The 22,354-nt window shown below is 53.3% G+C and overlaps 6 pseudogenes across 6 annotated transcripts; 4 read left to right on the top strand and 2 right to left on the bottom strand.

The window, feature by feature from the left end:
- Positions 1 to 2,115: 2,115 nt before the first annotated feature.
- LOC311432588 (feather keratin 1 pseudogene) lies at positions 2,116 to 2,436 on the top strand (annotated as a pseudogene). The gene has a single exon. The product of its transcript is annotated as a feather keratin 1 pseudogene (transcript).
- Positions 2,437 to 5,123: 2,687 nt separating this feature from the next.
- Positions 5,124 to 5,444, bottom strand: LOC311432206 (feather keratin 1 pseudogene; annotated as a pseudogene). Its single transcript has one exon. The product of its transcript is annotated as a feather keratin 1 pseudogene (transcript).
- A 3,442-nt stretch (positions 5,445 to 8,886) lies between these two features.
- On the top strand, positions 8,887 to 9,207 carry LOC311432591 (feather keratin 1 pseudogene; annotated as a pseudogene). Its single transcript has one exon. The product of its transcript is annotated as a feather keratin 1 pseudogene (transcript).
- A 2,707-nt stretch (positions 9,208 to 11,914) lies between these two features.
- Positions 11,915 to 12,235, bottom strand: LOC311431979 (feather keratin 1 pseudogene; annotated as a pseudogene). The gene has a single exon. The product of its transcript is annotated as a feather keratin 1 pseudogene (transcript).
- Positions 12,236 to 15,685: 3,450 nt separating this feature from the next.
- LOC311432009 (feather keratin 1 pseudogene) lies at positions 15,686 to 16,006 on the top strand (annotated as a pseudogene). The gene has a single exon. The product of its transcript is annotated as a feather keratin 1 pseudogene (transcript).
- Positions 16,007 to 19,666: 3,660 nt separating this feature from the next.
- LOC311432563 (feather keratin 1 pseudogene) lies at positions 19,667 to 19,987 on the top strand (annotated as a pseudogene). Its single transcript has one exon. The product of its transcript is annotated as a feather keratin 1 pseudogene (transcript).
- Positions 19,988 to 22,354: the final 2,367 nt, after the last annotated feature.

Raw genomic sequence — 22,354 nt, 5'->3', positions numbered from 1 at the left:
GGACCCGGCACTTGGCCTTGTTGAACCTCATACAGTTGACCTCAGCCCATCGGTCCAGCCTATCCAGATCCTCCTGCAGAGCCTTCCTACCCTCAAGCAGATCAACACACGCACCTAACTTGGTGTCATCTGCGAACTTACTGAGGGTGCACTCACTGCCCTCATCCAGATAATCAAAGAAGATCTTAAAGGGGACCAGCCCCAGTACCGAGCCCTGGGGAATGCTACTAGTGACCGGCCTCCAACTGGATTTGACTCCATTCAGCACGACTCTTTGGGCCCGGCTATCCAGCCAGTTTTTAACTCAACGAAGCGTACGCCAGTCCAAGCCATGATCAGACAGTTTCTTGAGGAGAATGTTGTGGGAAACAGTGTCAAAAGCCTTGCTGAAGTCAAGGTAGACCACGTCCACAGCCTTTCCCTCATCCACCAAGCGCGTCACTTTGTCATAGAAGGAGATCAGGTTCGTCAAGCAGGACCTGCCTTTCATAAACCCATGCTGACTGGGCCTGATCACCTGGTTGCCCTGTAAGTGCCGTGTGGTGACACCCAAGATAATCTGCTCCATGAGCTTCCCTGGCACTGAGGTCAAACTGACAGGCCTAGAGTTTCCTGGGTCTACCCCCCGGCCCTTCTTGTAGTTGGCCTCACGTTTGCTAGCCACCAGTTGACTGGTAGCTCCCCTGATAGCCAGGACTGTTGATAAATGATGGTAAGTGGCTTGGCCAGCTCCTCCGCCAGTTCTCTCAGTATCCTCGGGTGGATCCCATCTGGCCCCATCTACTTGCGTACATCCAAGTGCCGGAGAAGGTCGCCAACCATTTTCTCATGGATAGGGAGAGCCACATTCTGCTCCCCATCACCTTCCACCAGCTCAGGGTACTGGGTATCCAGAGAGCAACTGGTTTTGTCGCTAAAGACTGAGGCAAAGAAGGCATGAAGCACCTCCGCCTTTTCCTCATCTTTTGTAACTAAGTTCCCCCTGCATCCAGCAAAGGCTGGAGGTTCTCCTTAGTCCTCTGTTTTGCATTCATGTATTTGTAGAAACATTTTTTGTTGTCTTTGATGGCAGTAGCCAGATTGATCTCCAAATGAGCTTTACCCTTTCTAATTTTGTCCCTGCACTGCCTCGCAACATCCTTATAGTCCTCCTGAGTGGCCCGCCCTCTTTTCCAAAGATTGTAATCCCTTTTTTTCCTCCTAAGCTCAAGCCACAATTCCATGAAGAGCCATGCCGGCCTTCATCCCAACAGGCTTGTCTTTGGGCACATGGGGACAGACCGCTCCTGTGCCATTAAGATTCCCTTCCTGACGAGCGCCCAGCCTTTTTGACTCCTCTGCCCTTCAGAACCGCCTCCCAAGTGTCCTGAAAAGTTCAAAGTCGGTCCTCCGTAAGTCCAATCCAGTGGTTTTACTGGTCCCCTTCCTTGCTTCTCCAAGAATGGAGAATTCTAGCATTTCACGATCACTCTGCCCAAGACAGTTTCCAACCACAACAATGCAGCCGCAAACAGCACCGCACGAGTGACACGCCATGACCTCACTTCATGACACCCCACCTCTCCCATGCTTTGGCCGCGTCTGCTGACTGTCCTCAAATGCACGCTCCATTCAAATCCACCCAAAGAGCCACTCTCACTAAAAAGCTGCCGCCACGGCCACAAAGACACATCCTCAACAGGAGAAAAGGACACCAGAGCATTGTGGGAAAAACAACACACCCCACCTCATTACTTGCCAGGCATTATCATGTAAGAGCAGCTCACGCAAGGTGTTGTCATGCACAAAGGGTTTCTTGCCCCAAAGGCACTCGGGGACCAGCATAAAAGCCGACCCTGCGCGTAGCACCCTCACACACTCCTCCCGACGCCTTCTCACCTGCGAACAACAAGGTGAGCCTGAACCCCACTCCCATCCTTTGCACACCAGACCAGCCTTATCTCGCACGCGGCCTCTCTCCCCAGCTTCAGCAGTCTTTCTGCCTCCCCAAAGCCATGCTCCCCACAACCCAAGGCCTCCCCACTCTCTTGGCCTTCCTGATCACTGCTCCTCACACCCCCAACAGCCTCCGCCTTCACAACAGCCTCTCTTCCAGGAACCCTCCACAACACAGACATGTCCTGCTACGATATCTGCCGCCCCTGCGGACCCACCCCGCTGGCTAACAGCTGCAACGAGCCCTGTGTCAGGCAGTGCGAGGACTCCCGCGTCGTCATCCAGCCTCCTACCGTGCTGGTCACCCTGCCAGGACCCATCCTCAGCTCCTTCCCCCAGAACACCGCCGTTGGATCCTCCGCATCAGCTGCTGTTGGCAGCAACCTCAGCGCCCAGGGAGTGCCCATCTCCTCCGGCGGCTTCGGAGGCTTTGGCCTTGGAGGCTTTGGCTTCGGAGGCCTGGGCTGCTTCTCTGGTGGAAGAGCCTGCTACCCCTGCTAAGGACCCACGCCAACACCCCTGACAGCAGCCTCCAACACTGTGCCTGCCAGCTGTCAGTCTGAGGATGCTCCTCTGTGCCGCTCATGGCACACGGGCTCACCAGTTGCGGCTCATCATTCCATGGCACAAGAAAGCCAGCAAGGAAGGAAGGGGCCAGCCCTTGCTGTCAGGAAACATGGCCAACATACCTCCTTCTTTCTTCCTCTTTCACCTTTCCGTAGCACCACCACCTACAGCTGCTACTCTCTGCTGCAATGACTTGCTCACTAGCACAATCCCTCCGGAAACTTGGGGCTGCTCCTACCACGGAGTAGGGACACTTTGGGGCTCTGGGAAAATCTGCTCTACGCAAGGGACATAGGCTGGTGGTCGCCTTCCAGGCACCTCAGAATATGCACCTTGACGCTCCCTCTGTTTCATGTTTTCCTCAATAAAATCAATCTGCATCCCATATCCTCAGATGCCTCCTCTTGCTTTCTTCTCCCAGCGCTCTTCCAACTTCACCCGACAAAAAGAACAAAGAGCAAGGCTCAAGTGGCCATCAGTGCCCAAGCCTCTTGGTGTTCAAGAAGCATTTGGACAACGCTCTTACATAGCTCCTTCTCACTACCATGGAAAGACATGATGGGCCACTCAGCAGATAAGGAATTGCGTGCATGGTCACATCTCAAGAGTTGCGCTCAACAGCTTGGTGCCCAGGTGGACACCAGGGAGGAGTGGTGTCCCTCTGGGGTCTCTACTGAGGCCAGTATTATTTAACAGAGTTGTCCTGCACACGGACACCACACGTATTTTGTGAGACTCCTTGTGGATTGTGTATGCTGCTTTGCGACGTCCCTGACCCACTGGGTCATCAGCTCCATAATCACGGCTGTTTCTCACCGAGTGAGAGTGGCTCTTTAAGTGGATCTGCATGGAGAGTACATTTGAGGGCAGTCGGCAGACGCGGCCAAAGCATGGGAGAGGTGGGGTGTCATGAAGTGAGGTCATGGCGTGTCACTCGTGCGGTGCTGTTTGTGGCTTCATTCCTGCGAGGAGGGGGCCCTAGTTGCTGGCCTCACCATAATACTCCCACATTGACAACAGATGCAGCCACAGAATCCCTTCCGTTTGGAAGTAACCTCTGGAGACCATGCACTGCCAGCGCCCTTGTCAAGTACAGGCATCTACAGGAGGCTGTACTGGACCATGTGCAGTTCCTGGGTTTCTCATATTAAAAACGATGGAAATGCAAAACCTCTGCTTGAGTTCCACTGCTTGACCACTCTCACAGGGAAAAAGGGGTTCCTTCCCTTCCAAAGAAATTGTTTCTCTGTGGCGTCCACTCACCTTTGTCCTGGTAGCAGGCAGTAACTGAATTTAGCCTGGTTCCCTTGTCTTTGTACCTGCCCATCCGGGATTTAGAACAAGGAAGAGATTCAGCCTGAGCACCCTTCTCTGCGGGTTGAAAATGCCCAGCTCTCTTACCTTCTCTTCATATTGAAGAAGCTCCAGGCCTGTACCAGAATTGCAAGGTTGGTGTAAAGTACCAAAATTGCCTTATCTGAATTGTAGCCAGGATGGCAAATAACAGTCAATCATCTTGTGTTCCTATAAATAGTAGTCCTAAGCAAAGAACCCCATGAGCTCTCTAGGCATTGAAAACTCAATCTCTACCTGAGCTGGGACACCTCACAGCATACCCCTGAGGGAAAGTGCATCTCAGGGCTGACTCCTTGAGGACTCAGGTGCAGACAAACACCAACAAGGAATTAGGGTGAGTAATTCACTCCAAGGGGGTATTTTGGAAGTTCGTGACTGAATTTATATACCCCCAAGAACCCTGCAGTAAGTCTCAGCTGAACTTTGCCACTGTTTCTATTGTAGAAAAACCCATTAAAATAATTCTGTTAAATTCTCAGATGATCATAGGTTGATTAAGAGCTGTTAAAAATTATACCATCTATACCTCAAAATAGAAAATAAATCCTAAATTGCTGCTCTATTACAGCAGTGTAAAATCTAATGTGCCCAACCCTTAGTGTGGTCATCCATATGTATTGATGATGGGCTGGAAAACCAGCTGGTGCCCACCTGTGTTGTTGGTGATGACATCCTTGAGAGGGGAGGTTCAGTGGGCCTTTACAACCCCACCCGATGGACTATTGAGCAAAACATTAGTAGTAGGTGAACTGGAAAGAGCGTTGGGTTGAAAAAAGGAAGAGGACGAATGTCAGGATGGGATGCAGATAGATTTTATTGAGGGGAAAAAAAAATAAAAGGAAGAGGCAAAAATAAAAGCACCTGAGTCTGAGGTGCTATTAGAGTGACCACCAGCTGCTCTCCCTTGTCTACAGCACATTTCCGAAGAGAACTGAGAACATCCTGTCCTAATGAGGAGAGTAGCAGAGAGGTAGTCAATCCATGGTGGCATTTGGACTATGAACCATTTATAGCAGTAGACAGTAGCGGCCGTAGGTGGTGGTGCTACGGAAAGGAGAAAGAGGAAGAAAGAAGAAGGTAGGTTGGCCATGTTTCTTGACAGCATGAGCTGGCTCCTTCCATGCTTGCTTGCTTTGTTGTGTCATAGAATGATGAGCTGCAGCTGGTCAGCGTGTGTGTCATGAATAGCACAGAGGAGAGTCTTCAGGCTGAGAGCTGTCTTGCGTGGTATTGGAGGCTTCTGTCAGGGGTGTTGGCGTGGGTCCTTAGCAGGGGTAGCAGGCTCTTCCACCAGAGAAGCAGCCCAGGCCTCCAAAGCCATGGCCTCCAAGGCCATAGCCTCCGAAGCCGCCGGAGGAGACGGGCACTCCCTGGGCGCTGAGGTTGCTGCCCACGGCAGCTGATGCGGAGGATCCAACGGCGGTGTTCTGGGGGAAGGAGCTGAGGATGGGTCCTGGCAGGGTGACCAGCACGGCAGGAGGCTGGATGACAACGCGGGAGTCCTCGCACTGCCTGACACAGGGCTCGTTGCAGCTGTTAGCCAGCGGGGTGGGTCCGCAGGGGTTGCAGAAGTTGTAGCAGGACATGTCTGTGTTATGGAGGGTGCCTGGAAGAGAGTGTGTTGGGAAGGCGGAGGGTATTGGGGGTGTGTGGAGTGGTACTGTGGGAGGCCAAGGGAGCAGGGAGTCCTTGGGTAGTGGGGAGCATGGCTTTGGGGGGGCAGAAGGGCTTCTGAGGCTGGGGGGATAGTAAGGTTTGGGAGATAAGGCTGGTCTGGTGTGCGAAGGATGGAAGTGGAGTTCAGGCTCACCTTGTTGTTCGCAGGGGAGAAGGTGTCAGCAGGAGTGTGTGAGGGTGCTACAAGCAGGTCCGGCTTATATATTGGCCCCCGAGTGCCTTTTGGGCAAGAAACCCTTTGCGCATGACAGCAGTTGGTATGAGCTGTTCTTACATGACAATGCCTGGCAAGTAATGAGGTGGGGTATGTTGTTGTTCCCAAAACGCTCTGGTGTCCTTTCCTCCTGTTGAGGATGTTTCTTTGTGGCCGTGGCAGCAGCTTTCAAGAGTGGCTCTTTGGGTGGATTTGCATGGAGTGTGCGTTTGAGGGCAGTCAGCAGACGCGGCCAAAGTATGGGAGAGGTGGGGTGTCACGAAGTGAGGTCATGGCGTGTCACTCATGCGGTGCTGTTTGCGGCTGCATTGTTGCGAGGAGGGGGCCCTATTTGCTGGCCTCGCATTAATACTGGCTGGTCTGGGCTTCTCAGATGTGCTAGGCACAAGGCACTGGCACTAGTTTCACACTCGTTCCCTCCTTGCCATCCTGCCCTCTCCCTGCGCTTGTGTTCATTCCTTCTATTTCACATTGGGTGTGCTTCACCGGTCGGTGGTTTGGTGGCCTTTGTGCTTGGAAGGTCCTTTGTGGGAGAAGGGAGGTTGTGTGTTTTCTTCTTGTGGCAGCTTGGGGGTGGTCTGGCTCCCTTGTCTTCGTTCCTGCCCATCCGGGATTTAGAACAAGGAGGAGATTCAGCCTGAGCACCCTTCTCTGCGGGTTGAAAATGCCCATCTCATCTTCTCTTCTATATTGAAGAGGCTCAAGGCCCTTCAGCATCTTGGTAGCCCTGCACTGGAATTGCTCCAGCCTGTCTGCTTCAACCTTCCCTGGGGCGCCTCAAACGGGACAAAGGACTCCACAAGGGGCCTCACCAGTGCTGAGGAGAGATGACGGAGTGCATTCCTCAGTTTGCTGGCATCGCTCTTCCCCGTGCCCTCCTGGAGCCTGGTGGCCTCTTTTGCCTCAAGGCTGCATTGCTGACTCATCGTCAGCTTGCTCTCCAACAGCAACACAAGGTCCTGCTTGGCAAAGCTGCATGCCCCTGTGTCGGACAACACCATGTCCTGCTGCTCTGTGTTAGTCCTCCCCAGAGGCAGCAATTTGCTTTGCCCCTTCTGAAACTTCATGATGTTCCTCTCTGCCGAGTTCTCCAGCCTCTGCACATCATTCTGAATGGTGCCACGTTCATCACGTGCATCAGTTGCTCCTCCCAGTCTCGGGACATCTTCAGACTTCCTGTGGGGTCACTCCATCCCATCACCCACCTCACTAATGAGGATATGGAACAGAGCTGGGCTTGCTGCTGACTCCTGGCCCACACCGATAGGGCCTTGCCTCTAACTCGGCTCTGTGCCACTCAGCACAGGACTCTGCCCCCAAGCAATTGGCCATTTTTCAGCCCATCTCAGCGTACCTTTATCTAACCCATACTTTGTTTGCTTTTCTATGAGCGTGTCAAGCTAGCAAGAGCCAAAGAAAGCCCATACTACATACAGGCTTTACTAAACTTGAGCTGCGGCCACTGCCTTTTCCTCATCCACCAAGCTGGTCACTTCAACGTAGAAGATGCTGAGGAGGCTCCCGTGTGACTTTCCCTATGTAAATCCTTGCTGACTACTGCCCATCACATTATTGTTCTTCGTCTGCTTGACAGCGCTTTCCGGGAGGATTTCCTTTAGAACCTTCCCAGCGACTGAAGTCAGGCCAACCAGCCTCTGGTTGCGCACACCTTCCTTCTTCACCTTCTTGAACAGAGGAGCGGAGTGAGTCTCTTCCAGCCTTCAGGAGCCTCTCCCACTCACCAGGACCTTTCCAAGAGAATTAGTAGTGGCCTTGCAAGGACACCACACCATGCCCTAAGCATTCCTGCCTTCAATGCAGCAGGCCTCACGGACCATGGCACACCCAGTTGCACAGCCCCCATTCCTACCTTGCTTCATCTTCCTCAGCAACCAATACTACTCACTTCAGCAGCAAGCCAAATCCACCTCAGCCGAATGGGGACAGGTCTTGCCACTCGGCAGCCATGCCAGGACCACCCATCAACAAGGTGCTCACGGCTGCGGCCCTGCGCACCATTCATGCCTCCAATTACCTGCTGCAGGGTCCAAACCCTGCGTCTGACCATCAAACCTAGGCAGGGAAAGGGTCTCACCCTTGGACGCTCAGCACTGAACAAGACCCCAAAAGCTCTGCCTCAGTCTCCCTGACAAACCACTGCCCCTCAGCTCAGGGCTTGCAAGCTCTCAACCGGGCCTGAGAGGACAACGTCCTACAGTCGCAAACACCTCTCCTCCGCATGAACAAACAACCACCCCCAAGCTGCCACAAGAAGAAAACACACAGCCTCCCTTCTCCCACAAAAGGACCTTTCAGGCACAAAGGCCACCAAACCACCGACCAATGAAGCACACCCAATGTGAAAGAGAAGGAATGAACACAAGCGCTGGGAGATTGCAGGATGGCAAGGAGGAAGCGAGTGTGACATCAATGCCTGCGCCTCGTGCCCAACTCACCTGGGAATCCCAGACCAGCCTGCATTATGGTGAGGCCAGGAAATAGGGCCCCCTCCTCGCAACAATGCAGCCGCAAACAGCACCGCACGAGTGATACGCCATGACCTCACTTCATGACACCCCACCTCTCCCATGCTTTGGCCGCGTCTGCCGACTGCCCTCAAACACACGCTCCATGCAAAGCCACCCAAATAACAACTCTTACTTAAAAGCTGCCGCCACGGCCACAGAGACAAATCCTCAACAGGAGAAAAGGACACCAGAGCGCTGTGGGAACAACAACACACCCCACCTCATTACTTGCCAGGCTTAGGCATGTAAGAGCAGCTCACGCCAAATGCTGTCATGCGCAAAGGGTTTCTTGCCCAAAGGCACTCAAGGACCAGCATAAAAGCCATCCCTGCGCATAGCACCCTCACACACACCTCCCGACGCCTTCTCACCTGCGACCAACAAGGTGAGCCTGAACCCCACTCCCATCCATTCCTCCACAGACCAGCCTTATCTCCCTACTCCCTGTCTCCCCCCAGCCTCAGCAGCCCTTCTGCCTCCCCAAAGCCATGCTCCACACTACCCAAGGCCTCCCTGCTCCCTTGGCCTCCCCCAGCACCACTCCACACACCCCTAACACTATCCGCCTTCCAAACACGCTCTCTTCCAGGCACCCTCCACACCACAGACATGTCCTGCTACGACATCTGCCGCCCCTGCGGACCCACCCCGCTGGCTAACAGCTGCAACGAGCCCTGTGTCAGGCAGTGCGAGGACTCCCGCGTCGTCATCCAGCCTCCTGCCGTGCTGGTCACCCTGCCAGGACCCATCCTCAGCTCCTTCCCCCAGAACACCGCCGTTGGATCCTCCGCATCAGCTGCCGTGGGCAGCAATCTCAGCGCCCAGGGAGTGCCCGTCTCCTCCGGCGGCTTCGGAGGCTTTGGCCTTGGAGGCTTTGGCTTCGGAGGCCTGGGCTGCATCAACGGCGGAAGAGCCTGCTACCCCTGCTAAGGACCCAGGCCAACACCCCTGACAGCAGCCTCCAACACTGTGCCTGCCAGCTCTCAGGCTGAGGACGCTCCTCTGTGCCGCTCATGGCACACGGGCTCACCAGTTGCGGCTCATCATTCCATGGCACAACAAAGCAAGCAAGCAAGGAAAGGGCCAGCCCTTGCTGTCAGGAAACATGGCCAACATACCTCCTTCTTTCTTCCTCTTTCTCCTTTCCGTAGCACCACCACCTACAGCTGCTACTCTCTGCTGCAATGCCTTGCTCGCTAGCACAATCCCTCCGGAAACCTGGGGCTGCTCCTACCACGGAGTAGGGACACCTTGGGGCTCTGGGAAAATCTGCTCTACGCAAGGGACAAAGGCTGGTGGTCGCCCTTCAGGCACCTCAGAATATGCATCTTGACGGTCACTCTGTTTCATGTTTTCCTCAATAAAATCAATCTGCATCCCTTATCCTCAGATGTCTTTTCTTGCTTTCTTCTCCCAGCGCTCTTCCAACTTCACCCAACAAAAAGAACAAAGAGCAAGGCTCAAGTGGCCATCAGTGCCCAAGCCTCTTGGTGTTCAAGTAGCCTTTGGACAATGCTCTTACATAGCTCCTTCTCACTACCATGGAAAGACATGATGGGCCACTCAGCAGATAAGGAATTGCGTGCATGGTCACATCTCAAGAGTTGCGCTCAACAGCTTGGTGCCCAGGTGGACACCAGGGAGGAGTGGTGTCCCTCTGGAGTCTCTACTGAGGCCATTCGTATTTAACAGAGTTGTCCTGCACACGGACACCACACGTATTGTGTGAGACTCCTCGTGGATTGTGTATGCTGCTTTGCGACGTCCCTGACCCACTGGGTCATCAGCTCCATAATCACGGCTGTTTCTCACTGAGTGAGAGTGGCTCTTTAAGTGGATCTGCATGGAGCGTACATTTGAGGGCAGTCGGCAGACGCGGCCAAAGCATGGGAGAGGTGGGGTGTCATGAAGTGAGGTCATGGCGTGTCACTCGTGCGGTGCTGTTTGTGGCTTCATTCCTGCGAGGAGGGGGCCCTAGTTGCTGGCCTCACCATAATACTCCCACATTGACAACAGATGCAGCCACAGAATCCCTTCCGTTTGGAAGTAACCTCTGGAGACCATGCACTGCCAGCGCCCTTGTCAAGTACAGGCATCTAAAGGAGGCTGTACTGGACCATGTGCTTTCCTGGGTTTCTCATATTAAAAACAATGGAAATGCAAAACCTCTGCTTGAGGTCCACTGCTTGACCACTCTCACAGGGAAAAAGGGGTTCCTTCCCTTCCAAAGAAATTGTTTCTCTGTGGCGTTCACTCACCTTTGTCCTGGTAGCAGGCAGTAACTGAATTTAGCCTGGTTCCCTTGTCTTTGTACCTGCCCATCCGGGATTTAGAACAAGGAAGAGATTCAGCCTGAGCACCCTTCTCTGCGGGTTGAAAATGCCCAGCTCTCTTACCTTCTCTTCATATTGAAGAAGCTCCAGGCCTGTACCAGAATTGCAAGGTTGGTGTAAAGTACCAAAATTGCCTTATCTGAACTGTAGCCAGGATGGCAAATAACAGTCAATCATCTTGTGGTCCTATAAATAGTAGTCCTAAGCAAAGAACCCCATGAGCTCTCTAGGCATTGAAAACTCAATCTCTACCTGAGCTGGGACACCTCACAGCATACCCCTGAGGGAAAGTGCATCTCAGGGCTGACTCCTTGAGGACTCAGGTGCAGACAAACACCGACAAACACCAACAAGGAATTAGGGCGAGTAATTCACTCCAGGGGGTATTTTGGAAGTTCGTGACTGAATTTATATACCCCCAAGAACCCTGCAGTAAGTCTCAGCTGAACTTTGCCACTGTTTCTATTGTAGAAAAACCCATTAAAATAATTCTGTTAAATTCTCAGATGATCAAAGATTGATGAAGAGCTGTTAAAAATCATACCATCTATACCTCAAAATAGAAAATAAATCCTAAATTGCTGCTCTATTAAAGCAGTGTAAAATCTAATTCCATGACATGTGCCCAACCCTTAGTGTGGTCATCCATATGTATTGATGATGGGCTGGAAAACCAGCTGGTGCCCACCTGTGTTGTTGGTGATGACATCCTTGAGAGGGGAGGTTCAGTGAGCCTTTACAACCCCACCCAATGGCCTCTTGAGCAACGAGTTGGTAGTAGGTGAACTGGAAAGAGCATTGGGTTGAAAAAAGGAAGGGGATGAATGTCAGGATGGGATGCAGATAGATTTTATTGAGGGGGAAAAAAAAAATGAAAGGAAGGAGCCACAATACAAGTGCCAGGGTATGAGGTGCTATTAGAGTGACCACCAGCTGCTCTCCCTTGTCTACAGCACATTTCCCCAGAGCACTGAGAACATCCTGTCCTATTGAGGAGAGTAGCAGAGAGAGTCTCAATCCATGGTGGCATTTAGCTTATGAACCAGTCATAGCAGCAGAGAGTAGCGGCTGTAGGTGCTGGTGCTACAGAAAGGAGAAAGAGGAAGAAAGAAGGAGGTATGCTGGCCATGTTCCCTGACAGCTTGTGCTGGCTCCTTCCATGCTTGCTTCCTTTGTTGTGTCATAGAATGATGAGCTGCATCTGGTCAGCGTGTGCGCCATGAATAGCACAGAGGAGAGTCTTCAGCCTGAGAGCTGTCTTGCATGGTGTTGGAGGCTGCTGTCAGGGGTGTTGGCGTGGGTCCTTAGCAGGGGTAGCAGGCTCTTCCGCCAGAGATGCAGCCCAGGCCTCCCAGGCCAAAGCCTCCAAGGCCAAAGCCTCCGAAGCCGCCGGAGGAGACGGGCACTCCCTGGGCGCTGAGGTTGCTGCCCACGGCAGCTGATGCGGAGGATCCAACGGCGGTGTTCTGGGGGAAGGAGCTGAGGATGGGTCCTGGCAGGGTGACCAGCACGGCAGGAGGCTGGATGACGACGCGGGAGTCCTCGCACTGCCTGACACAGGGCTCGTTGCAGCTGTTAGCCAGCGGGGTGGGTCCGCAGGGGCGGCAGATGTCGTAGCAGGACATGTCTGTGTTGTGGAGGGTGCCTGGAAGAGAGGGTGTTGGGAAGGTGGAGAGTGTTGTGGGTGTGTGGAGCGGTGGTGGGGGAGGCCAAGGGAGCAGGGAGGCCTTGGGTAGTGGGGAGCATGGCTTTGGGGAGGCAGAAGGGCTGCTAAGGCTGGGGGAATAGTGAGGTTGGAGTAGACAAGGCTGGTCAGGTGGGCGAATGATGGGAGTGGGGTTCAGGCTCACCTTGTTGGTCACAGGTGAGAAGGTGTCAGCAGAAGTGCGTAAGGGTGCTACAAGCAGGGCAGGATTTTATGCTGGTCCTTGAGTGCCTTGGGGGCAAGAAACCCTTTGCGCATGACAGCATTTGGCGTGAGCTGCACTTACAGGCCAAAGCCTGGCAAGTAATGAGGTGGGGTGTGTTGTCATTCCCACAATACTCTGGTGTCCTTTTCTCCTGTTGAGGATGTGTCTTTGTGGCCGTGGCGGCAGCTTTTTAGTGAGAGTGGCTCTCTAAGTGGATCTGCATGAAGCGTACATTTGAGGGCAGTCAGCAGACGCGGCCAAACCTTGGGAGAGGTGGGGTGTCATGAAGTGAGGTCATGGCGTGTCACTCGAGCGGTGCTGTTTGCGGCTGCATTGTTGCGAGGAGGGGGCCCTATTTGCTGGCCTCGCATTAATACTGGCTGGTCTGGGCTTCCCAGATGTGCTAGGCACAAGGCACTGGCAGTGGTTTCACACTCGTTCCCTCCTTGCCATCCTCCTTGCCCACTCCCTACGCTTGTGTTCATTCCTTGTCTTTCACCTTGGGTGTCCTGCGTCAGTTGGTGGCTTGGTGGCCTTTATGCTTGGAAGGTCCTTTGTGGGAGAAGGGACGCTGTGTGTTTTCTTCTTGTAGCAGCTTGCGGGTGGTCTGGCTCCCTTGTCTTCCTTCCTGCCCATTCGTGATTTAGAACGAGGAGGAGATTCAGCCTGAGCACCTTTCTCTGTGGGTTGAAAACGCCCAGCTCTCTCACCTTCTCCTCATATTGAAGAGGCTCCTGGACCTTCAGCATCTTGGTAGCCCTGCACTGGAATTGCTCCAGCATGTCTGCTTCCATCTTTTACTGGGGCTCCTCAAACTGAAGAAAGGACTCCACAAGGGGCCTCACCAGTGCTGAGGAGAGATGACGGAGTGCATTCCTCAGTTTGCTGGCATCGCTCTTCCCTGTGCCCTCCTGGAGCCTGGTGGCCTATTTTGCCGCAAGGCTGCATTGCTGACTCATCGTCACCTTGCTCTCCAACAGCAACGCAAGGTCCTGCTTGGCAAGGCTGCCTGCCCCTCTGTCAGACAACACCATGTCCTGCTGCTCGGCGTTAGTCCTCCCCAGAGGCAGCAATTTGCTTTGCCCCTTCTGCAACTTCATGATGTTCCTCTCTGCCCAGTTCTCCAGCCTCTGCACATCATTCTGAATGATGCCACGTTCATCACGTGCATCAGTTGCTCCTCCCAGTCTCGGGTCATCTGCAGACTTCCTGCGGGGTCACTCCATCCCATTACCCACCTCACTAATGAGGATATGGAACAGTGCTGGCCTCACTGCCGAGCCCTGGCCCACACCGCTAGGTCCTTGCCTCCAACACCGCTCTGTGCCACTCAGCACAAGCTTCTGCACCTAAGCAATTTGTCATTTTTCAGCCCACCTCAGCGTACCTTTATCTAACCTATACTTTGTCTGCTTCTCTTTGAGAGTATTACGAGAGCAACCATCTAAGAAAGCCCTTACTACAGCCTTTACTAATGTTGAGCAGCTGCTACCGCTCTCCCCTCAATCACCAAGCTCGTCACTTCAACGTAGAAGACACTAGGAAGGGTCCTGCATGAGTTTCAATATGTAAATCCTTGTTGACTACTGCCCATCACATTCTGGTTCTTCATCTGCTCGACAACACTATTCTGGGAGGATTTCCTTTAGAACCTTCCCAGCGACTGAAGTCAGGCCAACCAGCCTCTGGTTTCCTAAACCCTTCCTTCTTCACCTTCTTGAAAAGAGAAGAGGGGTGAGTCTCTTCCAGCCTTCAGGAGCCTCTCCCACTCACCAGGACCTTTCCAAGAGAATTAGTAGTGGCCTTGCAAGGACACCACACCATGCCCTAAGCATTCCTGGCTTCAGTGCAGTAGGCCTCACGGACCATGGCACACCCAGTTGCACAGCCCCCCTTCCTACCTTGCTTCATCTTCCTCAGCAACCAACACTACTCACTTCAGCAGCAAGCCAAATCCACCTCAGCCGAATGGGGACAGGCCTTGCCACTCGGCAGTCATGCCAGGACCACGCATCCACGAGGTGCTCACGGCTGCGGACCTGCGCACCATGCATGTCTCCAACTGCCTGCTGCAGGGTCCCAACCCTGCGTCTGACCATCAAACCTAGGCAGGGAAAGGGTCTCACCCTTGAACGCTCAGCACCGAACAAGACCCCAAAACCTCGGCCTCAGTCTCCCTGACAAACCACTGCCCCTCAGCTCAGGGCTTGCAAGCTCTCAACCAGGCCTGAGAGGACAACGTCCTGCTGTCGCAAACACCTCTCCTCCGCATGATCAAACTACCACCCCCAAGCTGACACAATAAGAAAACACGCAGCCTTCCTTCTCCCACAAAAGGACCTTTCAGGCACAAAGGCCACCAAACCACCAACCAATGAAGTACACCCAAGGTGAAAGAGGAGGAATGAACACAAGCGCTGGGAGAGGGCAGGATGGCAAGGAGGGAACGAGTGTGACATCAATGCCTGAGCCTCGCGCCAAGCACATCTGGGAAGCCCAGACCAGCCTGCATTATGGCGAGGCCAGCAAATAGGGCCCCCTCCTCTCAACAATGCAGCCGCAAGCAGCACCGCATGAGTGACACGCCATGACCTCACTTCATGACACCCCACCTCTCCCATGCTTTGGCCGCGTCTGCCGACTGCCCTCAAACACACGCTCCATGCAAAGCCACCCAAAGAGTCACTCTCACTTAAAAGCTGCTGACACGGCCACAGAGACACATCCTCAACAGTAGAAAAGGACAACAGAGCGCTGTGGGAACAACACACCCCACCTCATTACTCGCCAGGCATTGTCATGTAAGAGCACCTCATACCAACTGCTGTCATGCGCAAAGCGTTTCTTGCCCCAAAGGCACTCAAGGACCAGCATAAAAGCCGGCCCTGTGCCTCGAACCCTCACACACTCCTCCCAACGCCTTCTCACCTGCGACCAACAAGGTGAGCCTGAAATACACTCCCATCCTTTGCCCACCGACCAGCCTTATCTCCCTACTCCCTGTCTCCCCCCAGCCTCAGCAGCCCTTCTGCCTCCCCAAAGCTATGCTCCCCACTACCCAAGGCCTCCCTGCTCCCTTGGCCTCTTCCAGCAGTGCTCCACACACCCCTAACACTATCCGCCTTCCAAACACGCTCTCTTCCAGGCACCCTCCACACCACAGACATGTCCTGCTACGACATCTGCCGCCCCTGCGGACCCACCCCGCTGGCTAACAGCTGCAACGAGCCCTGTGTCAGGCAGTGCGAGGACTCCCGCGTCGTCATCCAGCCTCCTGCCGTGCTGGTCACCCTGCCAGGACCCATCCTCAGCTCCTTCCCCCAGAACACCGCCGTTGGATCCTCCGCATCAGCTGCCGTGGGCAGCAATCTCAGCGCCCAGGGAGTGCCCGTCTCCTCCGGCGGCTTCGGAGGCTTTGGCCTTGGAGGCTTTGGCTTTGGAGGCTTGGGCTGCATCAACGGAGGAAGAGCCTGCTACCCCTGCTAAGGACCCACGCCAACACCCCTGACAGAAGCCTCCAACACTGTGCCTGCCAGCTCTCAGGCTGAGGACGCTCCTCTGTGCTGCTCATGGCACACAGGCTCACCGGCTGCCTCTCATCATTCCATGGCACAAGAAAGCCAGCAAGGAAGGAAGGGGCCAGCCCTTGCTGTCAGGAAACATGGCCAACATACCTCCTTCTTTCTTCCTCTTTCTCCTTTCCATAGCACCACCACCTACAGCTGTTACTCTCTGCTGCAATGCCTTGCTCACTAGCACAATCCCTCCGGAAATCTGGGGCTGCTCCTACCACGGGGTAGGGAGACCTTAGGGCTCTGGGAAAATCTACTCTACGCAAGGGACATAGGCTGGTGGTCGCCCTCCAGGCTCCTCAGAATATGCACCTTGACGCTCACTCTGTTTCATGTTTTCCTCAATAAAATCAATCTGCATCCCATATCCTCAGATGCCTCCTCTTGTTTTCTTCTCCCAGCGCTCTTCCAACTTCACCCGACAAAAAGAACAAAGAGCAGGGCTGAAGTGGCCATCAGGGCCCAAGCCTCTTGGGGTTCTAGTAGCCTTTGGACAACGCTCTTACATAGCTCCTTCTCACTACCATGGAAAGACATGATTGGCCACTCAGCAGATAAGGAATTGCGTGCATGGTCACATCTCAAGAGTTGCGCTCAACAGCTTGGTGCCCAGGTGGACACCAGGGAGGAGTGGTGTCCCTCTGGGGTCTCTACTGAGGCCAGTATTATTTAACAGAATTGTCCCTCACACGGACACCACACATATGGGGCGAGACTCACAGAATCACAGAATTGTCGAGGTTGGAAGAGACCTCAAGACCACCTAGTCCAACCTCTGACCTTATTGTAAGTCCTCCACTAAACCATATCGCTAAGTTCAACATCTAAACGTCTTTTAACCTCCAGGGATGGTGACTCCACCACTTCCCTGGGCAGCCCATTCCAATGCCTCACAACCCTCTCAGTAAAGAAGTTCTTCCTAATATCCAACCTAAAACACCTCTGGTGTAACTTTAGCCCGTTCCCCCTTGTTCTGTCACCAGGCACGTGGGAGAATAGACCAACCCCCACCTCGCTACAGCCTGCTTTAATGTACTTATAAAGAGTGATAAGGTCGCCTCTGAGTCTCCTTTTCTCCAGGCTTAACAAACTCAGCTCCCTCAGCCGCTCCTCCTTGGATTTGTTCTCCAGATGCCTCACCAGCTTCGCTACCCTTCTCTGGACTCTCTCGAGCACCTCCATGTCCTTCTTGTAGCGAGGGGCCCAAAACTGAACACGGTACTCGAGGTGCAGCCTCACCAGAGGCAAGTACAGGGGGACAAACACTTCCCTAGACCTGCTGGCCACACTGCTTCTTATACAAGCCAGGACGCTGTTGGCCTTCTTGGCCACCTAAACACACTGCTGGCTCTTATTCAGCCGACTATCAACCAATACTCCCAGGTCCTTATCCACCTGGCAGCTGTCCACTCATGTCCAAGCTTGTAGCTCTGCTTGGGGTTGTTGTGCCCCAGGTGCAGGACCCGGCACTTGGCCTTGTTGAACCTCATACAGTTGACCTCAGCCCATCGGTCCAGCCTATCCAGATCCTCCTGCAGAGCCTTCCTACCCTCAAGCAGATCAACACACGCACCTAACTTGGTGTCATCTGCGAACTTACTGAGGGTGCACTCACTGCCCTCATCCAGATAATCAAAGAAGATCTTAAAGGGGACCAGCCCCAGTACCGAGCCCTGGGGAATGCTACTAGTGACCGGCCTCCAACTGGATTTGACTCCATTCAGCACGACTCTTTGGGCCCGGCTATCCAGCCAGTTTTTAACTCAACGAAGCGTACGCCAGTCCAAGCCATGATCAGACAGTTTCTTGAGGAGAATGTTGTGGGAAACAGTGTCAAAAGCCTTGCTGAAGTCAAGGTAGACCACGTCCACAGCCTTTCCCTCATCCACCAAGCGCGTCACTTTGTCATAGAAGGAGATCAGGTTCGTCAAGCAGGACCTGCCTTTCATAAACCCATGCTGACTGGGCCTGATCACCTGGTTGCCCTGTAAGTGCCGTGTGGTGACACCCAAGATAATCTGCTCCATGAGCTTCCCTGGCACTGAGGTCAAACTGACAGGCCTAGAGTTTCCTGGGTCTACCCCCCGGCCCTTCTTGTAGTTGGCCTCACGTTTGCTAGCCACCAGTTGACTGGTAGCTCCCCTGATAGCCAGGACTGTTGATAAATGATGGTAAGTGGCTTGGCCAGCTCCTCCGCCAGTTCTCTCAGTATCCTCGGGTGGATCCCATCTGGCCCCATCTACTTGCGTACATCCAAGTGCCGGAGAAGGTCGCCAACCATTTTCTCATGGATAGGGAGAGCCACATTCTGCTCCCCATCACCTTCCACCAGCTCAGGGTACTGGGTATCCAGAGAGCAACTGGTTTTGTCGCTAAAGACTGAGGCAAAGAAGGCATGAAGCACCTCCGCCTTTTCCTCATCTTTTGTAACTAAGTTCCCCCTGCATCCAGCAAAGGCTGGAGGTTCTCCTTAGTCCTCTGTTTTGCATTCATGTATTTGTAGAAACATTTTTTGTTGTCTTTGATGGCAGTAGCCAGATTGATCTCCAAATGAGCTTTACCCTTTCTAATTTTGTCCCTGCACTGCCTCGCAACATCCTTATAGTCCTCCTGAGTGGCCCGCCCTCTTTTCCAAAGATTGTAATCCCTTTTTTTCCTCCTAAGCTCAAGCCACAATTCCATGAAGAGCCATGCCGGCCTTCATCCCAACAGGCTTGTCTTTGGGCACATGGGGACAGACCGCTCCTGTGCCATTAAGATTCCCTTCCTGACGAGCGCCCAGCCTTTTTGACTCCTCTGCCCTTCAGAACCGCCTCCCAAGTGTCCTGAAAAGTTCAAAGTCGGTCCTCCGTAAGTCCAATCCAGTGGTTTTACTGGTCCCCTTCCTTGCTTCTCCAAGAATGGAGAATTCTAGCATTTCACGATCACTCTGCCCAAGACAGTTTCCAACCACAACAATGCAGCCGCAAACAGCACCGCACGAGTGACACGCCATGACCTCACTTCATGACACCCCACCTCTCCCATGCTTTGGCCGCGTCTGCTGACTGTCCTCAAATGCACGCTCCATTCAAATCCACCCAAAGAGCCACTCTCACTAAAAAGCTGCCGCCACGGCCACAAAGACACATCCTCAACAGGAGAAAAGGACACCAGAGCATTGTGGGAAAAACAACACACCCCACCTCATTACTTGCCAGGCATTATCATGTAAGAGCAGCTCACGCAAGGTGTTGTCATGCACAAAGGGTTTCTTGCCCCAAAGGCACTCGGGGACCAGCATAAAAGCCGACCCTGCGCGTAGCACCCTCACACACTCCTCCCGACGCCTTCTCACCTGCGAACAACAAGGTGAGCCTGAACCCCACTCCCATCCTTTGCACACCAGACCAGCCTTATCTCGCACGCGGCCTCTCTCCCCAGCTTCAGCAGTCTTTCTGCCTCCCCAAAGCCATGCTCCCCACAACCCAAGGCCTCCCCACTCTCTTGGCCTTCCTGATCACTGCTCCTCACACCCCCAACAGCCTCCGCCTTCACAACAGCCTCTCTTCCAGGAACCCTCCACAACACAGACATGTCCTGCTACGATATCTGCCGCCCCTGCGGACCCACCCCGCTGGCTAACAGCTGCAACGAGCCCTGTGTCAGGCAGTGCGAGGACTCCCGCGTCGTCATCCAGCCTCCTACCGTGCTGGTCACCCTGCCAGGACCCATCCTCAGCTCCTTCCCCCAGAACACCGCCGTTGGATCCTCCGCATCAGCTGCTGTTGGCAGCAACCTCAGCGCCCAGGGAGTGCCCATCTCCTCCGGCGGCTTCGGAGGCTTTGGCCTTGGAGGCTTTGGCTTCGGAGGCCTGGGCTGCTTCTCTGGTGGAAGAGCCTGCTACCCCTGCTAAGGACCCACGCCAACACCCCTGACAGCAGCCTCCAACACTGTGCCTGCCAGCTGTCAGTCTGAGGATGCTCCTCTGTGCCGCTCATGGCACACGGGCTCACCAGTTGCGGCTCATCATTCCATGGCACAAGAAAGCCAGCAAGGAAGGAAGGGGCCAGCCCTTGCTGTCAGGAAACATGGCCAACATACCTCCTTCTTTCTTCCTCTTTCACCTTTCCGTAGCACCACCACCTACAGCTGCTACTCTCTGCTGCAATGACTTGCTCACTAGCACAATCCCTCCGGAAACTTGGGGCTGCTCCTACCACGGAGTAGGGACACTTTGGGGCTCTGGGAAAATCTGCTCTACGCAAGGGACATAGGCTGGTGGTCGCCTTCCAGGCACCTCAGAATATGCACCTTGACGCTCCCTCTGTTTCATGTTTTCCTCAATAAAATCAATCTGCATCCCATATCCTCAGATGCCTCCTCTTGCTTTCTTCTCCCAGCGCTCTTCCAACTTCACCCGACAAAAAGAACAAAGAGCAAGGCTCAAGTGGCCATCAGTGCCCAAGCCTCTTGGTGTTCAAGAAGCATTTGGACAACGCTCTTACATAGCTCCTTCTCACTACCATGGAAAGACATGATGGGCCACTCAGCAGATAAGGAATTGCGTGCATGGTCACATCTCAAGAGTTGCGCTCAACAGCTTGGTGCCCAGGTGGACACCAGGGAGGAGTGGTGTCCCTCTGGGGTCTCTACTGAGGCCAGTATTATTTAACAGAGTTGTCCTGCACACGGACACCACACGTATTTTGTGAGACTCCTTGTGGATTGTGTATGCTGCTTTGCGACGTCCCTGACCCACTGGGTCATCAGCTCCATAATCACGGCTGTTTCTCACCGAGTGAGAGTGGCTCTTTAAGTGGATCTGCATGGAGAGTACATTTGAGGGCAGTCGGCAGACGCGGCCAAAGCATGGGAGAGGTGGGGTGTCATGAAGTGAGGTCATGGCGTGTCACTCGTGCGGTGCTGTTTGTGGCTTCATTCCTGCGAGGAGGGGGCCCTAGTTGCTGGCCTCACCATAATACTCCCACATTGACAACAGATGCAGCCACAGAATCCCTTCCGTTTGGAAGTAACCTCTGGAGACCATGCACTGCCAGCGCCCTTGTCAAGTACAGGCATCTACAGGAGGCTGTACTGGACCATGTGCAGTTCCTGGGTTTCTCATATTAAAAACGATGGAAATGCAAAACCTCTGCTTGAGTTCCACTGCTTGACCACTCTCACAGGGAAAAAGGGGTTCCTTCCCTTCCAAAGAAATTGTTTCTCTGTGGCGTCCACTCACCTTTGTCCTGGTAGCAGGCAGTAACTGAATTTAGCCTGGTTCCCTTGTCTTTGTACCTGCCCATCCGGGATTTAGAACAAGGAAGAGATTCAGCCTGAGCACCCTTCTCTGCGGGTTGAAAATGCCCAGCTCTCTTACCTTCTCTTCATATTGAAGAAGCTCCAGGCCTGTACCAGAATTGCAAGGTTGGTGTAAAGTACCAAAATTGCCTTATCTGAATTGTAGCCAGGATGGCAAATAACAGTCAATCATCTTGTGTTCCTATAAATAGTAGTCCTAAGCAAAGAACCCCATGAGCTCTCTAGGCATTGAAAACTCAATCTCTACCTGAGCTGGGACACCTCACAGCATACCCCTGAGGGAAAGTGCATCTCAGGGCTGACTCCTTGAGGACTCAGGTGCAGACAAACACCAACAAGGAATTAGGGTGAGTAATTCACTCCAAGGGGGTATTTTGGAAGTTCGTGACTGAATTTATATACCCCCAAGAACCCTGCAGTAAGTCTCAGCTGAACTTTGCCACTGTTTCTATTGTAGAAAAACCCATTAAAATAATTCTGTTAAATTCTCAGATGATCATAGGTTGATTAAGAGCTGTTAAAAATTATACCATCTATACCTCAAAATAGAAAATAAATCCTAAATTGCTGCTCTATTACAGCAGTGTAAAATCTAATGTGCCCAACCCTTAGTGTGGTCATCCATATGTATTGATGATGGGCTGGAAAACCAGCTGGTGCCCACCTGTGTTGTTGGTGATGACATCCTTGAGAGGGGAGGTTCAGTGGGCCTTTACAACCCCACCCGATGGACTATTGAGCAAAACATTAGTAGTAGGTGAACTGGAAAGAGCGTTGGGTTGAAAAAAGGAAGAGGACGAATGTCAGGATGGGATGCAGATAGATTTTATTGAGGGGAAAAAAAAATAAAAGGAAGAGGCAAAAATAAAAGCACCTGAGTCTGAGGTGCTATTAGAGTGACCACCAGCTGCTCTCCCTTGTCTACAGCACATTTCCGAAGAGAACTGAGAACATCCTG

Source organism: Aythya ferina, assembly GCF_964211825.1.
Source record: "Aythya ferina genome assembly, chromosome: 2".
In the NCBI taxonomy this organism is placed as follows: Eukaryota; Metazoa; Chordata; class Aves; order Anseriformes; family Anatidae; genus Aythya; species Aythya ferina.
This window is presented reverse-complemented; position numbering and strand designations above follow the sequence as displayed.